This window comes from Podarcis melisellensis, assembly GCF_964234715.1.
Source record: "Podarcis melisellensis genome assembly, chromosome: 10".
NCBI lineage: Eukaryota > Metazoa > Chordata > Lepidosauria > Squamata > Lacertidae > Podarcis > Podarcis melisellensis.
Window position 1 is genome coordinate 13092459 of NC_138542.1, and position 16462 is coordinate 13108920.

At 41.8% G+C, this 16462-nt stretch overlaps 1 long non-coding RNA gene across 1 annotated transcript; it reads right to left on the minus strand.

Moving 5' to 3' along the window:
- Window positions 1-271: 271 nt before the first annotated feature.
- LOC309379747 lies at window positions 272-10837 on the minus strand. Its single transcript, XR_014172631.1, has 3 exons — window positions 10596-10837; window positions 615-698; window positions 272-514 (listed from the first exon to the last, which is right to left on the minus strand). It is a non-coding gene; the product is annotated as an uncharacterized lncRNA (long non-coding RNA).
- Between the last annotated feature and the right edge of the window lie 5625 nt (window positions 10838-16462).

The following is a 16462-nucleotide window of genomic DNA, read 5'->3' on the forward strand; positions in this document are numbered from 1 at the left end:
AAGATTTGCTGAAACAGATAATTGAATTAGAATACAAAAAAGGGAGGTGTGAGGAGGTCAAGGAAGTAAGCTAATGAAAGATAAGTTATGGGAAGATGCGCTGTATTCTTCATTTTTGCTTTTTTAATGGATTTTATTTTTTCTTGTTTTTTCTCTCTTTTTCTCATTTTTGTTTTTTTCTTTATTGTGATGTGTTGTATTGTTTTTGCTTTTTTTTGTTTTTTCTTTCTGTAACCTTTAAAATTTCAATAAATATTAATTAAAAAAAAAAAAAAGCTATACAGAGCGGAAGTTCCGCTTACGCCAGCAATCTGTGCTGGAATGTAAACAGACATGTGACACGCAACAATCCCATGTTTGCAGCAAAAGGTGGAATAGAATCCCAATAAGGAGATGCTGCATGGACCAGCAGTCTAGCGGAAGGTTGCACTTTGGGAGACGCGACACCGGCTTGAGCCTCCTCTTCCTCCCATGCCACAGACATACTTCCAGAAGCCAGACTAAGACATCAGAGCTGTGGGGAGTTGAGAAAAAAAAATGATAATTAACATTCCATACCCTCCAAGTGTCCTGATTTAAGTGGAGCATCATGGCTTGACAGAAGCCTCCCTCACCTCTGATCCCAATCTCGGATGTCCCATTATGGCTCTCAAGAGCAACTTCAAGATTCTAGCCTGCATCAGCAGCAACTAAGCTATCTAGCAAAAAATAATAATCAGATGTAAACATAGGCAGTTTGAAAGTGCAAATGCCACTGGTGCACATTATGATAAACATGCAAATTATGACTCATTAAAAGTTTCCACTTGGCTTGCAGACCTTAATCTGGAGTAATGCTGCCACCAGCAGCACTTTTCATTATAACTACGTTTTGTTGACGCTGAGGATCAAAACAATGTGTTATGAATACACACAGGCTTAATCCAGGTAGAGCTTTTTGTCTGCGTTTGTAATCACTATTTGACACCTGTACCAAAAGGCAGAGCAGTTAGGCACTCCCTCTGAGACGTGATTGCAGCAGCTGAATGCCACAAACCCAGTTATGTGTCATAAAGCAAAATGTATTGCTTTACAAACAGAAGCATATTAGAAGTCTCCCATGCACACTTCCATGGGAGTAAGTCCCATTGAAGTCAGTGGGACATGCTTCAGTCTTTACAAAATAATTATTTCTAGTGTGAACTAAAACTATATTGGGTTCCTTCACACATGACACAGCAGCAAACCCAAGTTTACCGACAGAGTATACCATGCCTTCCAACATTTTTTCCAATGGAAATAGGGACATCCTATTCAATAATCATAATCATTTTATTATTTATATCCCACCCATCTGACTGGGTTGTCCCAATCACTCTGGGTGGCTTCCAAAATATATAAAAACATAACACACACGTCTGCCTTCATATGTCTTCTAAAAATTTGTATAGTTACTTATCTCCATGACTTGGGGGTTGCATAACTCCATACCCTCCAACATTTCTCTGATGAAAATAGGGATGTCCTAAGGAAAAGCAGGACATTCCGAAATCAAATCAGAAACCGATACAGCTTCTGTAAATCTAGAACTGTCCATGGAAATTAGGGACACTTGGAGGGTCTGGTATGCAAATATAACACAAGCTATAATTAAAGAGCTTGTGTGCTGCTTCAGGTCTACCACCTTTGTACAGATCTTTGGTTTTCAATTGGTGGATCTGGAATCAGTACTTGGTTGGCCTACAACAACAGTGCTATCATGATACAAATATACAGTCAAACAAAATAATAAATGGGTCCCAAAATATATGTTTGGATTAAACCATGTGACCCAGTTCTGAACAGGTTGAAGACTATTGTGTAGATAACGATGGTTCTGGGTACCACCTTGGACCTTCATCCTAGTAGTCTCCAAAGTGACCAACCAGTTGTCCCCAAGAAACTCACAAATGCAGTGTGTGCTTTTGCTCTGCAGAAACCTATATTCGGTAGCATAGAACTTCTGAAGAAGTGGGCTCCACTTAACAGTTATGATTAAAAGATACCAGTAGCAATAGCACCTACAAATTTGTCTTTCAAGGCCAGTAGCAGTAGCATCTACAAATTTGTCTTTCAAGGCCAAGCAAGCCAGTAGCTATTACCACATTCCAGGGTAGAAGATTCCATACATTACTGATGGGTTCTGTGAAAAAGTATTTCTGATTTTTCCTGAATATATTACCAATAAACGTTAGCCTGTAAGGGTTTCCCAAACTTGGATCTCCAGATGTTTTTGGACCACAACTCCCACCACCCCTGACCACTGATGTTGCTAGCTAGAGATGATGGGATTTGTAGTCCAACAACAGGTGGAGACCCAAGTTTGGGAAACCCGGGTCTATATCTAGTTCATTCATTCATTCATTCATTCATTATATTCATTATAATCATAAGATGTCAGGGCAGTTCACAGAATAAAATATAAGATAAAATCAAGTAAATAAGTAAAACCTGTGCTTTTTCTAGGGGGACGCATACCCATAAACATTTTGTGAATCTAGGTTTGGCCTCACTGAGGGGCAGTATTTCAATATGAGTAGCAAAATGGGAGTACCCCTAAACTTTTTAAAAGAAAAAAAGCACTGAGTAAAACAAAACAGCAAAACAATAACCCGCTCTCTCCATAGACACATCTAAAAGTCTGTAGAATATTAATCAGCCAAAGGCCTGGTGAAGAAGAATATTTTCTCCTAGTGCCCAGAATGCTTACTTTTATAAACATCTACAATGCCCTTCCTTAATTTCTTGCATATGATCGCTGTACTTTAGGATTGGTGGTTTATATGCTGGTACTACTTATACCTGTTGGGTGACTTTAGTGGTCCTGGGTGATGTCTCCGATTGTGGAGATACTGTCTTGCCTAGAAATTTTCATTGAAGCTGAAACTGATGGTGTAGCATGCTGTGGAACCAGCCTTACAACGGCATCGTTGATTTGTTACAAATATATCACCTTCCCTAAGATCCTAACACCAATTTCTTATCCTTTTTATAAAACAGCAGTCATTTTACCATAGGTGCCTCCTCCTGGTATTTTCTTTCTCCGTCTGTGGCCTGTAAATTATTTTCAAAATGCCAGTTCACTAGTATTGTAATTTTTCACAGCCTTCTTTCTTAGCTGCCTGGGGTGGGAGCTTGTTGTTAAGTATATGTCAAATGGAGTTGCTTAGATTTTATATTTGCACAGTGAAATCCAGCTGGCTTGGAATGCATTCAACTCTTCATCATTGCTATCCTAAAGCACCAGCCCAGAAGAAAAATGTTCATGCCGTACAATTTTACCTGCGCTCAGGCAGCCTTTGTGACTTTTCTGATCAACGACAGCAGTGGGACATTGGAAAATCAATTTAGCACATGCACTTGAATCAACTTTAAAGGGAGGATAATGCTTCCATCGGTTGCCATGCACAATTTCATTACACAATTAAGCATCAATTAAAATTCCATTAAAATAATGTTTTCCTGTTGTCTTTGCACTGATGTGAACTTGGCACTGCATCTATCTAATACTATCAGCTGATAATCCTATAGACCCAGGGTCATTAAGGTTAATGAGCAACATGGTTTTTCTTTTCGTTTTACTGTTTATGCCATGAATTAGTTTGTTATAGCATATGTTGGTAATGAAACCTGATTATAATAATGATGATGATAGGAACACAAAGGGGTATGAAAGAAGAAGCTGAGGAAATGGACAAACTGGCTCCAAGATGGAAGATGAAAGGCTGGCTTTTAATTAGGCATTATGTTTTGCAATACCCTTGAACTTCTAGTACAAAGAGTGCTTTCACGTTGCCAAAATAATCCTTGATGGGACCAGCACAGAACCTCCAGAGACAATAGTATCAAAATGATTACTAGCAAGTGTTGATTAGAATAGTGAATGCCTCCACCCCTTGGTTACAGCAACAGAACACAAACTCAGTCTCAGAATGATCGTGTTACGGTGGAACCTCGGTTCCCGAATGCCTCCATTTCAGTTCATGTGTCAATAGGAGTATAACATCTAGATCAAGGGAAGTAATAATGCCACTGTATTCTGCTCTGGTCAGACCTCACTTGGAGTACTGTGTCCAGTTCTGGGCACCACAGTTCAAGAAGGACACTGACAAACTGGAACGTGTCCAGAGGAGGGCAACCAAAATGGTCAAAGGCCTGGAAACGATGCCTTATGAGGAACGGCTAAGGGAGATGGGCATGTTTAGCCTGGAGAAGAGGAGGTTCAGGGGTGATATGATAGCCATGTTCAAATATATAAAAGGATGTCACATAGAGGAGGGAGAAAGATTGTTTTCTGCTGCTCCAGAGAAGTGGACACAGAGCAATGGATCCAAACTACAAGAAAGAAGATTCCACTTAAACATTAGGAAGAACTTCCTGACAGTAAGAGCTGTTCGACAGTGGAATTTGCTGCCAAGGAGTGTGGTGGAGTCTCCTTCTTTGGAGGTCTTTAAGCAGAGGCTTGACAACCATATGTCAGGAGTGCTCTGATGGTGTTTCCTGCTTGGCAGGGGGTTGGACGCGATGGCCCTTGTGGTCTCTTTCAACCCTATGATTCTATGATTCTATGAAATACTTGACATTAAATGTGATATTTTATCTTAAAGGTGGGTTGGCGCGACCTCAACTTCCTTCCTTTTAAATTTGTATTTGAGCTGGCTTCTTGCTATTTTGGAAGATCCCAGCTGTTGTTTCAAGAAGTCAGAAGCTCAGCACAGGCCATGCTAATGTTCAGTTGCACCTGAAGACCAGCCTTCACAATACTATAACTCAACTGGTATCTGTGCTTAGTCCACAGTTGTACAATCAAACTGAAAGCTCTCACACAGTAGGCATAAGACAGAGGAATGAAAAGTGTGAAAGAGACCAGTTTCTTCATTGGGTTTCCAATGGCATTTACAGTGGTACTTCGGTTTACGAACTTAATCCGTTCTGGAAGTATGTTCTTAAACTGAAACCATTCTTAAACCGAGGTACGCTTTCCTTAATGAGGCCTGCTGTCGCCGGTGCCCTTTCACCATTCAGATTCTGTTCTTAGACTGAGGTAAAGTTTGAAACCAGGAAACTACCTCTGGTTTTGAGGAGTTTGTAAACCAAATCATTCGTAAACAGGACTGTTCTTAAACCGAGGTACCACTGTATTTGAAAACCTCCACCCATCTGTGGCCTATAATCTGCTTCTTTGAGAAAAAGTCTTCCTTTGTTTGTTGTTGGTTGCAGTCTTAATTCCACTAGTAAACCTAATCGAATTCAGTAAGATCTGAGAAGTTATGGTTAGGAGTGCAGCCTTAGTATAACTAAATGAGACAAGAGGTGCAAATCATAAATAATTGGTGTCCAAAGTCATTTCTGAATAAGAACTGTATGAAACACAATCGCTGGTATTCTCTAGCAACATACAACAATATAAAAATTATTTGTATCTGAGATAAGAACATAATGCAGTCCAAAGTATAAGTACTATGATAGTATTATGAATGCATTGATAAAATCACATTTTTTACCTTTTCAAGACTTAAGAAACAACTGATATAGAATAATTTCATATAACCCCCCCGCCCATATCACCACATGCAATTTCAATCTCATCATCCTCTTCAAATGTGCTAAAGATATCCTAAAAAAATAGAGCACTGTCTTAGTTCAAGTAAAAACGAATCCATTCTTGCCATAATGCAGCAGCTATTATCAATCAAAATTCCCATTTTGTAGCTGAAATATAAGCTTATAGGTAGATGTGAGTTTACTTCATTGGTAATGAAATTGTTTCAGGATGTAATGGATATTTGAATTCCATCTCGTTTTCAGTTCTAGATATAATGTGGAATAAACGTCTTATAGGCTTTCAGGCAATGCATCTCTTAAAAGATTGGAAAACACGACATTAAATTTAGATGACATGAAGTGATAGCAAACGATTGGCCATAAACCTTAGCAAGTGAAGAGTTAATTCTGAAAGAGGATAATTAAGGCTAGCATGTGGCTTTCAAACAGACACAAATTGGCCTAAATTCATCTGGAGTCCCTTATGAGCACCAAAGAGATACATTTTTGACTCAAATACAGTAGTACCTCAGGTTAAGGAGTTTGGATTTGATATCCTGCTTTATCACTACCCGAAGGAGTCTCAAAGCGGCTAACATTCTCCTTTCCCTTCCTCCCCCACAACAAACACTCTGTGAGGTGAGTGGGGCTGAGAGACTTCAAAGAAGTGTGACCAGCCCAAGGTCACCCAGCAACTGCATGTGGAGGAGCGGAGATGCGAATCCGGTTCCCCAGATTACAAGTCTTAACCACTACACCATACTGGCTTTCAGTTAAGGACTTAATTTGTTCTGAAGGTCCGTTCTTAACCTGAAACTGTTCTTAACCTGTGGTACCACTTTAGCTAATGGGGCCTGCTGCGCGGCCACTGCACAATTTCTGTTCTCATCCTGCAGCAAAGTTCTTAACCCGAGGTACTATTTCTGGTTTAGCAGAGTCTGTAACCTGAAGCGTCTGTAACCTGAAGCGTCTATAACCCGAGGTATCACTGTACTGAGCAATTTGTAGAGGGAGTTGGAGTGTGAGAGATCTGTTTGTATCTGTTTGCCTGGTTTGGAAGCTCCCTGTGTTTATTTAAATAATTTAAAAAGTTAGTAATGGGATTATGAGAAGGTGCTATTACAGGATATTGGATTTCCCCAAAGTATATGCTACAGAATTCCAAGCAAAACACCAGAAATTCCAACTTCTGCAAAACAATTAGATGCCATAGTCCTGTCATTTTTTTACATCAAAATGCAACTCTGACCCAACATATCCCCCCCACTTAATGAAAACCAAATGCACAAAGCTACAGAATATAGAGGGTGCTTAACCTTTCTGCTTCTAGCCAAGTTTCCTCTCAAAATCACATTACCTTTCCCTCAAGCTGTTCTCTTCCAACCAGCGAAAGAGCTAAATGCCTATAATGTCCTTGAAGCCTTACTATAGCTAGTCTGAAAACTCTGTACCTCTTCTGCCTCCCTGAGTAGTTGTTAAATAAGAGTCCTTTTGTCTAAATGCAAATTTTGGGAATTCATGCAGATAGCTAGGCTAGATGAGGAGAGTTTCCTCTTGTTTTTGTCACTCACAGGTATCATTATGACTGGATTATTCTGCTGACTTTTCCAGCCTTCTAGACAAAGTCCAAGCAGTTTAGACATATATGAGAAAGGTTATGTTTATTTAAACTGAAGCTAGAAGATTGGGGAAGCGTTCTGTTATTTTATGCCATAGGGCAAGGAAGAAGAACCCTGGGGTTGTTGCAGGGCCATCACCCCTTGTTGGATTTCATCAGCACTGGAGGGCCAAAGGTCCTCCACACCTGCCATAGAGACTCTGTTCTTCATCTGTTGCCCACATTATGCAAAAATATTTGCTATTCAGACTCATAAATGGGTTGGGTTTTGGTGAGTGCTTTGTTGAGTGCTCTCAATGATGAAGCCTCCTTGCAAAAGCTTTCTGCAATGGCTTGCATATTGTTTGACGGCACAGAGATCAAGGAGGACTGACCTCTGCCTCTTCCCCCCTTCTGGGCCCTTAAAGTAAGTACGTAATTTACCATTGTGACTTGGAAAGTGGTGTGAGCATTCCCAGAGCCCCTGTTAATTATTTAACTGGCACTGAAATGGTGAATGCCTAAATGTGTATTATTGAAGGCTTTAAAGTGGGGAATTTACACTGAAGTATACTAAGTGGTCTCTGAACTCCTTGATGGGGTGATAATTAACTATTGTTGTTTTCTGCTAGCTAGCATGTGAGTGTTTAACCTTAGATCTGGTGACACAGGTACTGAATTGCAAATTCACCATCTTGTTTTTGTTCTCAGGCTCTGGGGACTAAGGATGTGTAAATGACCAGTGAGTGAATACAGATCCAGGCAAAATGGAGGTTGTGAGGAAAGAGACCATTGCTTATAGGTCTGTTTGGAATTATCTTTTATTTCTAAGATGCTGAGCCTGTGCAGGACAATGCAAGATATTGTATGGCACTATTTGGATGTATCTTTGAGATCTATGTTCTGTATTGAAGAAAATTCTGCAAGTAAAGTTTCTGAATACAATACTTCATTCCAAAAAGAGTCCCTTTTAATGCATCCAGTTGCTCCAAGCTACATAATATCAATATCTGCAATTGCCCCAGCACAGCTTCTTCTTATAGGGCCTTTTATTTATGGAAGAAGGGGGACGCGGGTGGCCCTGTGGTCTAAACCACAGAACCTAGGGCTTGCCGATCAGAATGTCGGCAGTTCGAATCCCTGCAACGGGGTGAGCTCCTGTTGCTCGGTCCCTGCTCCTGTCAACCTAGCAGTTTGAAAGCACATCAAAGTGCAAGTAGATAAATAGGTAGCGCTCCGGCAGGAAGGTAAACGGTGTTTCCGTGTGTTGCTCTGGTTCGCCAGAAGCAGCTTTGTCATGCTGGCCACATGACCTGGAAGCTGTCTGCAGACAAATGCCAGCTCACTCGGCCAATAAAGCAAGATGAGCGCTGCAACCCCAGAGTCGTCTGCGACTGGACTTAATGGTCAGGAGTCCCTTTACCTTTACCTTTACCTTATTTGTGGAAGAAATGACACTACTGATGTCCCAATAGGAATTCTGGGACTTGTAGTCTTAGTCACATATCCGGTGGGAAAAGACATCCAGCATTCTTTATAAATAAATGAAAATATATGAAAATATATTTTTTTCCCCAGTTCCTAACCACCAGCTAAGACAAGAAGATGATGGAACCTCTGATAAGGCAAGACAGGCCATTGAAAACTAGGTGCAGACAATGTTGACAACTAGATGATCATGGTAATTGGTATTTTAATTCTGGCTCTAACGATGCTTTATTGTATCTTAACTATTGTTTTTAGCTGATTTGTATTCATTACTTTATATTTTATAATGATGTTTTGAAAACGTTGCAAGGCGGAATATAAATACATTAAATAAGAACTGTAACCACAAAGCTTTATTCCAGTCAAATAGAAGATTCTCACGGGGAATAAACTGAGGTTTGTTTTCCGCTTGGCATATCACTGGAATCTACAAGTTCTTCAAATATCAGGCAGCCCAGGGGGTCTGAGTTGCAAGATACATTATAGCCCCTTCCATCTCAGGCTGTCTTTTCTCTACCAACAACTTCAATTTGACAATTAGGAATTTGCTATATTCATTTGGATCGGTAAACTCTGCTTATCTTAAGCATACTGGGAGGATGGGTTTAGTTCTGCTTTTTTTATAAAAAAGCTTTAAATAGTTTTAGTGGTTTTTTAAAAAAGATCTCTTCTAAGAAACTTGAAAAAAATATATTCTGGGGCAAATTCTTTTCTGAATGTGCAGCATGCTGACTGTTCATAACGTGTCTATAGTGTACCAATGGGCAAATCATTGTAGATCTTGTCACAATTGCTTTTTGAGAGCTCAGGCTTGCTATTTGCTGCCACACATTGATATTGCTAAGAAGCCAGCCAGATGTTGTCATGACAATTCCCATAGAACGTCGCAATTTTGCTCTGAAAATGATGTGTTTTGGCAGCCTTTCTACCACAGAGGCATAGTTCGCTCTCTCTCTCCCTACCCTCCAGTTTTAGGCTGTCACCATCTTAAAATTACCCTTTCCTAGAGAGTTTCATGAAGTCCTTCAGTGGTGCTGTATATATGGCACAGCAAAGGCACTCATGGGATCTTGCCCAATGTTAAATATTCTATTAGCTTGCGCCATCTGCCTTCCCTCCTCCTTCTTTAAGAAGTCTTTTTTTAAGAAGCCATATTTACTAGATCTAACTTTATATGTAGGCTTTCCCCATTTTGCTAATTAGCCAGCATTCTGTCATATCAGATGTTATTGGGTTTTCCTCCGATAATTAATCATATTAAATTTTTCAGGAATGTCTCACAAGGAAGCATCTTCTCTTTCTGGATAGTTCTTGGCAAATAGAATCAGACCAGCCTTCCAATAACACAGAGCATGAGCGGCTGTTGCTGTTTATTTGTTACTATCAGAATGCTTGGCTCTTTATAGAGCACAGGAAGAGACATCTCTGTCCCAGGGAGCTTACAATCTAAAATTCAGTGCAGGGCAAACAACAGAGAAAGGGATAAATAGAGAATCAATACTTGGTTGTTTCACATGCACATGCTTAGTCTTAGTTATGGGTTAAGTTCTAACAGTGCAGGCTGGTCTATTAGCTAAGAGGGTTATTAGCTAAGGGGGCACTGCCCCACCAATCTAAGTCTACCCTTAGCGCCAGGCTCTGTTTGCCTTCTCACAGCCAGTCTGGGCAGGAGGGAAGTGGTGACATTGCCTGTCTGCTACCTCCTCCTTAATCTCAGCCTCTTGTTTCCTGCGGTTATTATACTTTACAGGGTTGTGCAGAAGTTGCCCTGGGTTGTTTGACCCTTTTAAATAGTTATCTTTCTCCCTCTGAGAGAAAACAACAACAACAACTATGCAACACACTTTGTTTTAAAGTTTTAAAATAACAGACTATTACTTGGTGTACTCCCTCTTGTACAAGACAGGCATGTAATATGTTACTGAAACATATTTACGTGAATTTGTACCTGAGGCCGACTCATATTTACAGACTGACTGAGGCAGATGGCAGAATAACACAACATTTTTGCTGCTCTAACAGTTGAAACTCACACAACAGTTGATAACTGAACTGAAGCAAACTGCCTCAGGCGTATGACATCACAGGATTCTATGCTACAGCACCAATCTTTTGCATAGTATTTTGGAAGCACCATTCCCACAATTCCATGGGTCTGCTCTGTGTACAACCAGGCAAAAGCATTGGGATGTGGAATCTCTAGCCAAAGTGCCTCCCAGAACTCTTTGCAGGCTAATTGCCTCACCAGCCATGTTCCACACCTTCCTCGGCTGCTTTTGCTTGGATAGTGCACTGTGATTATGCTTCTTGCACCGTGATTATGCTTCTTGCAGCCTGGCCATGCCGTGGTTAAATTTCCCATGCCCATTACCAGCACTGATTGGCCAGTGCTGGTGATGCAGCCAGGGCAACACATGAAGAGGGTGTCAATCTCCACCCCTGCGACAGATCAGTATTGGGTCCCAGGCGCCCGGCTGCAATACCGCCCATTGGAAAAGGTGAGTGGTCTTGCTTAACTGGATGATTAGAGAGGGTGGTGAAGTAGAAACCTCTGAATTGGAGTTCACTGTACAAAGGTAAGGGTCACATTTGTCCCTCCTTTCTCTTTTTGCTTCTGGCCATCAACACTGGTGTGTGGCTCTGGAACATTGACACAAAGGAGCGCAGCCATTGGACCAAAAATGGCACAACCCTCTTGGATTGTGGAGTGGCGTTCCCTTGCTGTCCATAGCTGTCAACTTTTCTTGCGAGGAATCCTATTTGGAATAAGGGAATTTCCCTTAAAAAAGGGAAAACATTGACAGCGATGATCAATACAAGTTAGGGGTGTGCTAGGCATCTTTTAAATAAAAACACACACAAATCACTGCTGAGCTGCACCCACCATTGTGGGGCCTGAGGAGATGGTGGTGATGATGATAATGATGCCTCCCCAGCTGCTGCCATTGGCTGTGGGTTGCTTGTGACATCACAAAGGCCCATAGCAACTGAGTAAAGGTGATGTAAACTGATGTAAAGGTGCGCCAAGAGGAAAGCCAAGGAGATCACAGTGGGCAACTGCTGTGCCATTCAGCATAGGGAGGTCTCCTCTCACATGGAGGTGAACTGACAGATGGAAGGAGATGATCATCCAGCAGTGGGATGCTGTGGAGCAAGGAGAAGACAAGTCCACTTGCTAACTGGGATCGGGGTTTGCAGGTGGCTGACATCCATGGTTAGAAGTTGATGGATTTTGGGCGGTAGACCTGAAGGAACCCGGCTGATGTTGGTGAGTAGAAGTTGTATTGTTTGCATTTGAATGCCAGTGGATGCCATAAAGCTGATGTTTGTAAATGTAAGCTGGTTGAAATTCATGTTTGAAAGCCTACTGAGAGAAGCTGTGTGGATATTTGTGGACTGAAGTTGGGTCTTGTATATGAATGAATCAAGAGCAGCCAGTAAGTAATTTGGTCGGTGTCGGTGTGTGAATGGGAGGTTTTGAATGTGGTCAAGGCAAATGGTATCTGTCTGGATCCATTCATAATAAATAACAAGATGAAAATTGAAAAAAATATTTTTTAATAATTCCAGTGGTACCTTTAAGATTAACTAAGTATAAGCTTTCAAGGTATGAACTTTTGTGTGTAATACAAATTTCATCATTACTCTGAAACAGATGTCACTTCAACCTTATAACTGTTGATGGCTGTTACGGCAGTTGGTTCCACAGGGAAGGGCAAGGGATTTTTAAAGGGATAGATGACCAAAATTAGCTTCAGTATGTATAATGGGACATGAATCCAATATCGCTATTCAGACAAGGTCTCTCCATAGTTTTTAGTTTGGTAATGAGTTGTAATTCAGCAACTTCTCTTTCAAGTGTATTTCTAAAATTCTTTTGCAGTAAGACAGCTACTTTAAGATCTTGTATAGAATGTCCTGGGAGATTGAAGTGTTCTCCTATTGATTTCTCTGTTTTAGAATTCCTGATGTCAGATTTATGCCCATTTATCCTTTGGCGTTTAGGGATGCAGGTGGCGCTGTGGGTTAAACCACAGAGCCTAGGGTTTGCCAATCAGAAAGTCGGTGGTTTGAATCGCCGCAACGGGGTGAGCTCCCATTGCACGGTCCCTGCTCCTGCCAACCTAGCAGTTCAAAAGCACACCAGTGCAAGTAGATAAATAGGTACCGCTCTGGCGGGAAGGTAAACAGTGTTTCCGTGCGCTGCTCTGGTTCGCCAGAAGCGGCTTAGTCATGCTGGCCACATGACCTGGAAGCTGTACGCTGGCTCCCTCAGCCAGTAAAGCGAGATGAACACCACAACCCCAAAGTCATCTGCGACTGGACCTGATGGTCAGGGGTCCCTTTACCTTTACCTTTACCTTATTTATGGAAGAAATGACACTACTGATGTCCCAATAGGAATTCTGGGACTTGTAGCCCAACTGATTGACTTGGTAAAGTATTCTGGATGCATTCAGAAGGCATATGTCATCCTCCAGATGCAGCGGGCTTGGGAATTATGCATTCAGTGGGTGGTGGAGTTCGCCCTTCTGACACAAGGAAAATGAATGAACTGGTGGATGCTCTTGGGTGAAAGCCAGTGGAAGTTGGTAGGCTGAAGTAAGGGATGAATTTGCCAGGCAGAAGCCATTGGAAACATCTGGCTGGTGCTGCTGGATGGTAGCCACCCGCCTCACTGTGCCTGGGTTTGCCCTTCAGGGATAATAGAAGGCAGTGAAGTTTTCCTTGACACCACATATGGGTATCCGTGCTTTGTAGCAGTGAATATATCCATTATATTCAGCTGCACCTAACTGTTGGTCCAACTCCAAACCACAAGGGAGTGTCTACTTTTATTTAGCTAGTCTATTTTTATTCCATACCTCAGTAGTAGCCAACATGGTGCTTTCCCAGTGTTGATGAACTACAGCTGCCATCATTCCTGACAATTGACCCTACTGGATGATGCTGGTAGGAACTGAAGTCCAGGAACATCTAGAGGGCAGCATATCAGTTTACTTTGCCATACTTTTTTTATCCAAAGAACTCAGAGCAAAGTATATTGTTCTGTCCTCCTCACACTGTCCCCTGTGTGGTAAGTTAGACTTCCACACTTCCACTCGTCCCATGCCTAGAAACCATGGGTCCAAGCAGTTTCCCACTTGTCTCATGTTTTTTAGGCACAGTTTCTGATTTGCCCTGCAGCTTTCCCCTGGAAAACATGCTCTTGACCACTCAGTCAGAACAAAGAGGAAGCCATTTGGTTCGATTATGTGGTAAGCCACTGGTTTTCCATGGGGAAAATGGTGAGGCAGAGGTGTGGACAAGCCCCAGGAGATAGTTACTGGTGCAAGATCATCCAGTGTGCTGCATAGGGTTGGATCCTAGGTCTTCACAGCTGTAGTCAAACTCTCTAACCACTACACGAACTGATTCCTTTGTGTGTGCTTCAAAAGGTTTAAGAAATGGACAAGACCCCTTTAATTATTACAGCGGCCACATGAACCATGATTGTGGTAAGCTCTTGTTGGTACTTGCATACCAAAGGTTTACTTGTCTAAAGTAGAGAAAAACAAAGTGAATATATGCAGTAATCATTAAATGAAATGGTAGATGAGGACACTCGGCTGTCAGACGGAATGAAATCCAAATGATAAACAGCAGTGAGAGGAAAAGAACATAGCAAGGGGGAGGGATACTTCCAAATCCTAGCATATTGCTATTTCAAAAATAACAAGAGGCAGAGGTGTCTGCAACACAGTGTCACACTTTTGAAGACTGTCTGGGAATGCTCTCTTGATGATTCTGACTGTGTAATAAGTTTGTACAATGAGAGTAGAAAGAAAATCATTCGCTCCCTGACAATTTGTCAAAGCTTGGGCTCAAAGTATCTTCTCGAAGCGCTTTAAAACCTACTCTGTGCTCGCTTGCTTTCATTGGTTGGATGAAAACAGGCAGAGATTACTATTGTTTACATACTTTACTTGTTTACATTGTGATACCCACGCCTTTAAGAATTTAGAGCTTAGTTAAAAAATCAGTGTAAAGGGGGATATCCCACTGCCACCGGTGAACAGCATGGTGGGCTGCTGTGCTGAGTCATTTGGCTGAGTCACTGCAGCAAACTGGGATGAATAATAATAATAATAATAATAATAATAATAATAATAATAAATTATTTATACTCCACCCATCTGGGAGGGTTGCCTTCAGATGTCTTCTAAAAGTCAGATAGTTGTTTATTTCTTTGACATGTGATGGGAAGGCGTTCCACAGGGCGGGTGCCACTACCAAGAAGGCCCTCTGCCTGGTTCCCTGTAACCTCACTTCTCACAGTGAGGGAACCGCCAGAAGGCCCTCAGAGCTGGACCTCAGTGTCCGGGCAGAACGGTGGGGGTGGAGATGCTCCTTCAGGTATACTGGGAGGGAGAGCGGAAAGGGAGCAGAAGCGGTGAGATTGGTGGGTCTGCACCATACTGACCAGGCCACCCTAGCCGTCTTTCTCTCAGTTCCAGTATGCCACTGTGATCCGGCCAGATGAAGGTCAAATGAGCAGCAGTACCTCACCTCCAGCTGCTGCCCATTGCTCTGCATTTTGCTAGTCTCTATCAAATGAGACGAAATGTGATGACACTCTGCACAATGGCATTCTGATCAGTCCACGCTGCCCATTGAGAAGAAAGGCTTGTTTAAGTGCCATTGCTAACTAGGTGAAACAACAATGTAACGTAAGGTTACCAGATTTTTTTCAATGAATCCGGGGACACTTTTGAACTTCCTACTAAATAGATGGAATTTGTCATGGGACTGATTTGTAAATCTGGGGATTGCCCTGGAAACGGGGACATCTGGTAACCTCAATGTAAGGAAGACTTTTATGAGTAACGGTATCACACATGTGTCATGTCACAGGCACTCGACGCACAACCCCGACATACACTTGATGTCACAGGCACGCTGCTTGCGGCTGGTTCCCCCAATCTTTGGCCCAAGGTGGCACCTCTGAATGTTGCCATTTTACATAGCATACTAATGCAATAAAAGGAAGCATGATGTGAGGAATAAGAAACTGAGAGAGATCTCCTGCTAGTTTTTGTACACTGGAGTTAACTTTTCCCAAAACTAGGGCAAAGAGAAGTGGTAATATTCCAAACAATCCACACAATGCCAACAATTATGTTAATCACCTACATAATTATAGATATGAAATTAACAGTGATTATGATTATAATTATATCATTAAAGTTAATAGATCTAATATAGCAAAAAATGGGCTTGTTTCTTGGATTACTTTCATATATGTACACAATTAGATTGCACACATGCCAACTTTCTGTTTACCAGGACTAGTCCGTATTTTCTGCTTGTGTGCCTAGAAAATTACTGTGTTTGTCACCTTTTGTGGATACCTTGTTAAAATGTTGTTTGTGTGTGCTGCTAGTGTTGTCAGTCATAAGAGTTCGGCTTCCCCTCCAGAGACTCTAAGACAAGGAATAAACCTGTAACCCTCTAGGATCACAAATCCCACCACCCCTTAGCATTGGCCATGCTGGCAGGAGCTGATGGGAGCTGGATACCATCTATACATCTAGGGAGGTAAAGGTAAAGGGACCCCTGACCATTAGGTCCAGTCATGACCGACTATGGGGTTGCGGTGCTCATCTTGCTTTATTGGCTGAGATAGCCAGCATATAGCTTCCAGGTCATGTGGCCAGCATGACTAAGCCGCTTCTGGTGAACCAGAGCAGTGCACGGAAACACCGTTTACCTTCCTGCCAGAGCGGTACCTATTTATCTACTTGCACTTTGATGTGCTTCCGAACTGCTAGATTG